Below are 6,000 nucleotides of genomic sequence, written 5' to 3' on the forward strand. Positions count from 1 at the left end.
CTATAGAAAGGCCTGCAGCTGGGGCCGGAGAGATAATACAGTGACAGGGCTCTGGTCTTGCACGTGACCAACTTGTGATCGATCCCCAGCATCCCGTATGACCCCTTGATCACAGAGGCAGGAATAAGCCCTGAGCATCACAAGGATTCTCGGATCCCAGTTTTGGCCCATGCCTTTAACTCCACCTGAAGGAATGCAGCCAGCCAATGACGAGGCGCCCCACTGACCAGGCATGCCCCAGGCTAGAAAGCACTCACATTCTCACCAGGAAATGGAGAGAAACCGATGCCTGTACACGGCCACACGCAGAGGCAGCCACGGACGAAGGGAGGGCGGCAGTGCAAGCAGCTAACCCGCACTTCCCACTTCTCACACGGGCATCATGTTCGGCTCTGAGAGCACATGACCGCGTCCATGCCTTGCCATAATTGTGTGAAAGTAAGGGGCAGAGGCGGTCAAACACCCCCAACCCCAGAGCGAGTGAGCCATGGAATGCAGGGGTGCCGGCGGATGCCCTGAGCACAGGTCCCAAGCTCTCACCACTGGCTTCTACAGAGACAAAATCACTCACTCTGCCAAGGGATTGAGTAACAAGACGTCAGGGACTCGAGCTGACCCTGAAGCACCTTATAAAGGAGAGAAGACAATACAGTGGGTAGGGCGCTTGCCTTGCATGTAGTTGGCCTATGCTCAATCCCCAGCACTACAGAGGGTCCCCCAAGCACTGTCAGAGGATAGTCCAAAAACCAAAACCCAAGCAAACAAAATTTTGTGTGTGTGTGTGTTTTCTTTGTATGCCTAGCATCTTACAGCAAGGGAACTCTAAGCAAGATCAGTATTTTCTGGGTTTTGTTGTTTGGTTGGTTAGTGGTGCTATGGGGGTAGTTTGGACCATACCTGGCAGTGCCCAGAAGTTATTTCTGGCTTAACTCTCAGGAATGACCCCTGGCAGAACTCAGGGGACCCTATGTGATGCCAGGGATTGAATCAGAATAAGTTATGTTACACTTCCTCTGGCCCTGTCTTGCCTTTTAGTGGAAAAGGACACAGCCATTTTATTATATATATATTTTTGTCTTCTTCTTCTGCCAGCTTCCTGTTCACTTTCTATTCACTTTCTGTCCAGCCACAATCCAAGGATGCAGCCACTGCCTCCCCCCCCCCACACACACACAGAGAGAGAGAGAGAGAGAGAGAGAGAGAGAGAGAGAGAGAGAGAGAGAGAGAGAGAGCACCTACTATGTGCATCCAGGCCTGGAACAAAATTGCTGGGAATAGAAAGGAAAAAGCCCCCAGAGAGGTTAAGAAATGAGCCTGCAGATGCACAGCTGACGCAGGGCTCAGCCCTGCCGCTCACTTCAGTCTTTAGTGTCTGGTCTCCTCCGAAATGTGATTCACACTCCTATGTCAAGGCTCTTGGGGACTCAAAGAAAATGTTGACACCCAGGCTGGAAAAATGTGATGACCATGTGGAGTGGAGGGAACGGAACTTCCTGTGCAGTTATTAAAAGTCATGAAGGGGGTGGGGTGGGACTGGGAATAGGAAATACGCTGCTTCCCAGCAGAGGGGGCATTTGGGAGCCAAGGATCTGCTATGTTCTCGAAGGCACATTCCAGGGCAGGGTCAGGCCGCAGCAGCCGTCCAGGCTCAGGGCCACCCCGAGGTTCCCCGGGCTGGGTTTGCTATGCGCCTTGCTTCTGTGGATGGGCTTGGGCCCCCAGCCAGCAGCAGGCTGGGACAGACGCTCTGGAGCTCCTCAGGATGAACGATGGAAAGATGTGCTGTTTCCCTGTCTACCCACGCTCCTCAGCCTGGAACAGCAGTCGAAGGGGGAAAAAAAACACCAAAAACCAAAAACCAAGGAATTTTTGGCTAATAACTCACCCACAGGGGCTAGAAAGATAGGTTAGAGGAAAAAGTGAGTGCCTTGCATGCGGTTGACCTGAGTTCCGTCTCCGGCACCCCACATGGTACACCAAACCCCACCAGGAGTGGTACTTGAGCACAGAGACAAGACTAAGTCTTTTTTTATTTTTTCCTGCTTTTTGGGTCACAACCGGCGATGCACAGAGGTTACTCCTGGCTTTGCACTCGGGAATTCCTGTCGGTGCTTGGGGGAACCATATGGGATGCTAGGAATCGAACCTGGGTTGGCCGCATATAAGGCAAACGCCCTACGCGCTGTGCTATTGCTCCAGCCCGACAAGACTGAGTCTTGATTGCTGCTGGGCTGTACCCACCCCCAAACCTAACGTTTCATTAAAAAAGAAAAGAAAAGACCCAAAACAAACTCACACATGGAAATCCCACAGATGGGCTGGAGCGACAGCACAGCGGGTAGGGTATTTGCTTTGTATGCGGCTGACCCGGGTTCAATTCCCAGCATCCCATATGGTCCCCTGAGCACCACCAGGAGTAATTTCTGAGTGCATGAGCCAGGAATGACCCCTGAGCATCTCTGGGTGTGATCCAGAAAGAAAAAAGGAAAGAAAAAAAAATCCCACAGACTGAGAAATAAATACTATCTTAAGGAACTATCATCCTTTCTACCACTAGCAAGTGGACTCTGGGGGCATTGCTGGTGGGAGACAGAAGTAGTGAGTGTGTGGAGGGAGAAGGGAGAGTACGGGGGCGCTTCCTGCAGGGAGAAGGGCATCCTCTCACTCAGAGGCTTGCCAGCCGGCACCTGCTCCTGTTCCTCAGAGGACAGATGAGAAGGGAAGCACCCTTGCCCCATCCCTGTGTGAGGATGGAGGACCCCACCAGCCAGCCCCGAACGCAGGAAGGGGGACTGCAGAGAGGGCACAGGGGGAAAGGCGGGAGCCTCGCACGCAGCCGGCTGGTTCGAATCCCACCACCAGCAGATAGGAGTGATACTAGCACAGAGCAGTGAATTGTCCCTGAGCCACTTGGTTTCCCCTCCCCCCACACACACCAGAGACAGGAGGGACTGGGCAGAGGACTCAAAGGAAGCATGTGTGCCTGGCACAAAGCCAAAAGTCCGATCCCCAGGATGGTGTGGTGTAGTCCTGAGCACCCGTGGGTGCAGCCTTGAAGGCCCCAGCACCATTGGTTCTGAGCAGCACTGCAGCCTGTGTCCCCCCTGAACACTGTTTGAAAGACATCACCAAAAAATAAGCACTGTAGCACTGTCCTCCCATTGTTCATCGATTTGCTCAAGCGGGCACCAGTAATGTCCCCATTGTGAGACTTGTTACTGTTTCTGGCATATCGAATATGCCATGGGGAGCTTGCCAGGCTCTGCCTTGCGGGCGGGATACTCTTGGTAGCTTGCCAGGCTCTCCGAGAGGGACGGAGGAATTGAATCCGGGTTGGCTGCGTGCAAGGCAAACGCCCTACCCGCTGTGCTATTAAATAATGATAGGCAGTAAATTTGAAAAAAAAAAAAAAAAAAGCAAGAATCAACCATGGTAGCAAGGCTAATACAAATGCCATACAACCATATTGGGGTACTGGAGGGTTGTTTACCCTCTGATGAGGGGGACAAAATGTAGGTATGGAAGAATATTGTATAGCTCGGGGCACACAGTATCCGAGCCTCCAAAATCAAGCTGTCTGGGCCCTATTACCAACTTGCTGTGCCACATTGGGTAGATCACTTAACATCTCTGTACCCCTTTCTTTATGAAACTCAAGAAGGAATCGTCCCAACCTCAAAGCGTTGTGGCAAGGCTTATCTGACCAGCCCATAGTGAGAGACATGTTAGTTATTCTTACCAAATTGGTGAAGGTAAAACTATTATAAACAATAAAAAATTATTGACCCCTATTTGGACCCTCTTCAAACTTACAAGCAGTCGCTCCATACAAAAATGCATGTGTCATGGGAAAAATGTGCTAAAGAATACTTCTGAGATGTTTCCAAATCTTACATGCAGCCATTTAAAATGCTGCAAACAGTCTGGGAATGTGACTCAGTGGCTCAATGGTAGAATGTAAGCTTTGCTTGTGTGAAACTCTGGGTTTGATTCCTGGCACTGCAAAATAATAATAATAACAACATCAACAACAATAACAACAACTGTCACTGTCACTGTCATCCCGTTGCTCATCGATTTGTTCGAGCGGGCACCAGTAACGTCTCTCATTGAGACTTATTGTTACTGTTTTTGGCATATCCAATACACACGGGTAGCTTGCCAGGCTCTGCCGTGCGGGCTCCATACTCTCGGTAGCTTGCCGGGCTCTCCGAGAGGGGCAGAGGAATTGAACATGGGTTGGCCACGTGAAAGGCAAAAGCCCAACCACTGTGCTATCGCTCTAGCCCAACAACAACAACAACAATAACAATAATGAAGTACCAAAGGAATCCATTGGAAGACCAGGGAGATAGCTCAGAGATCTGGAGCACATGCTCAGCACATGGAAAGCGAGGGTTCGAGCGCCAGCCATGCATGAGCTCTGAGTGGCACCTCAGTGGCAGCATCCCTGGGCACTCCTTGTAGGCACCGGGCAGAGCCCTTCAGGGTGGGTGTAAGGGGGAGCGGTGAACAAGTCAGGCACACACTGATGGGGCATGCCGATGCTAACAGTCCAGAGGCACCTGGGAAAGAGGCTCAGAGAGGCGCGCCCCTGTCACGGGCAGGGCCTGTGGGACCCAGGCAGGGCGGTTTGCACTGGATGTTGCAGAGAGAGAAAGCCACGGAGACGCGTGCGGCTGGGGCAGGCGGGAGGCAGGTGAGGCTGCCTGCAGGATGATGCATCCGGCAGAAGTGTGCAGAGCAGCTGGGATGCACAGAGGCTCGGGTCTGGGGAGACCCCTTAGGAAGTCACAGCAGCATCCGGGGGGGGGAGGAGGGTAGAAGAGGCAGCTGAACCCCATATGATACAGTGGTTCCACCCAGCAGTGAGTGCTAAGGCACGGGCAGGGATGGACTGTTTGGTCAGGCTGGCTCCCTTGCATGAAACGTGGGGGACGGAGTAAAAGGAATGGTGGGGAGACCAAGGAGAGAGAGGGTGGGGGGAGAGGGAGGACACACACACGGACACACACACACACACACACAATGTGAGGGAGAGGCTGGGGATAGTACAGTGGGTAAGGCACTCTCCTTGCATGAGGACAACCTGGGTTTGATCCCTGGCACTGGCACCACTTACAGTTCCCCAAGCACTGCCAGGAGTGAGCCCTGCACAGAGTTAGGAGTGAGCCAGGTTTGGCCGAGAGAGACAGACAGAGACAGAATGAGAAATGAACGGTTGTCACCTTGTTCTCAATAGCCAGGAGTGGGTGAGAAAGAGACACTGAGGAGTCGAGGGTCTCATAGGTGGAGTCAGAAGCGGGAAGCCCAGCCCTGTCGTCCGGGCACCATGGTTCTGCATTCATCTTTTATAATTGTCTCTGCATATGTAACGGTTTTCCAGGACATCCACCTAGATTTCTTTCTTCCAGAGTCAGAAGCACAGGCCAACCCCACTGGGTTGGTGGCCCCTGACTTCCCCGACTACATATGTGTAAGGTGCAGTCAGCTGGGCTCTACTCAGAAGGGCACGGAAAGGACCCTCTTCCAAGCTCATTCATTCATATTCTGGTCCTTTCAAACTCATTCCTCCACGCTACAGTCCTTCCAAGCTCATGTCTTCATGCTACTGGTCCTTCCACTTTTATTCATTCATGCTATTAGACCAGGCTGGAGCGATAGCACAGCAGCTAGGGCGTTTGCCTTGCACACGGCTGACCCGGGTTCAATTCCTTCACCCCTCTCAGAGAGCCTGGCAAGCTACCAAGAGTATCTCACCCGCACGGCAGAGCCTGGCAAGCTCCCTGTGGCATATTCAACATGCCAAAAACAGCAACAACAAGTCTCACAATGGAGACGTTACTGGTGCCCGCTCGAGCAAATCGATGAGCCACAGGATGACAGTGACAGCTATTAGTCCAGAGCTGAACATTTAAATTGTCTCCATATCCTGGATGTTGTACTGTCTTCATGGATGTGCAGATAATCTTTTCAAAGGAATGTCTATGTCGTGGAGGG

At 52.1% G+C, this 6,000-nt stretch overlaps 1 long non-coding RNA gene across 1 annotated transcript in view; it reads right to left on the reverse strand.

The window, feature by feature from the left end:
- Positions 1 to 5,515, reverse strand: part of LOC129402251 (uncharacterized) — a 73,361-nt gene extending 67,846 nt beyond the window's left edge. Inside the window, exon 1 of the long non-coding RNA XR_008628605.1 lies at positions 5,229 to 5,515. This is a non-coding gene — a long non-coding RNA (uncharacterized LOC129402251). The remainder of the gene's footprint in view (positions 1 to 5,228) is intronic.
- Between the last annotated feature and the right edge of the window lie 485 nt (positions 5,516 to 6,000).

Source organism: Sorex araneus, chromosome 2 (genome assembly GCF_027595985.1).
Source record: "Sorex araneus isolate mSorAra2 chromosome 2, mSorAra2.pri, whole genome shotgun sequence".
NCBI lineage: Eukaryota > Metazoa > Chordata > Mammalia > Eulipotyphla > Soricidae > Sorex > Sorex araneus.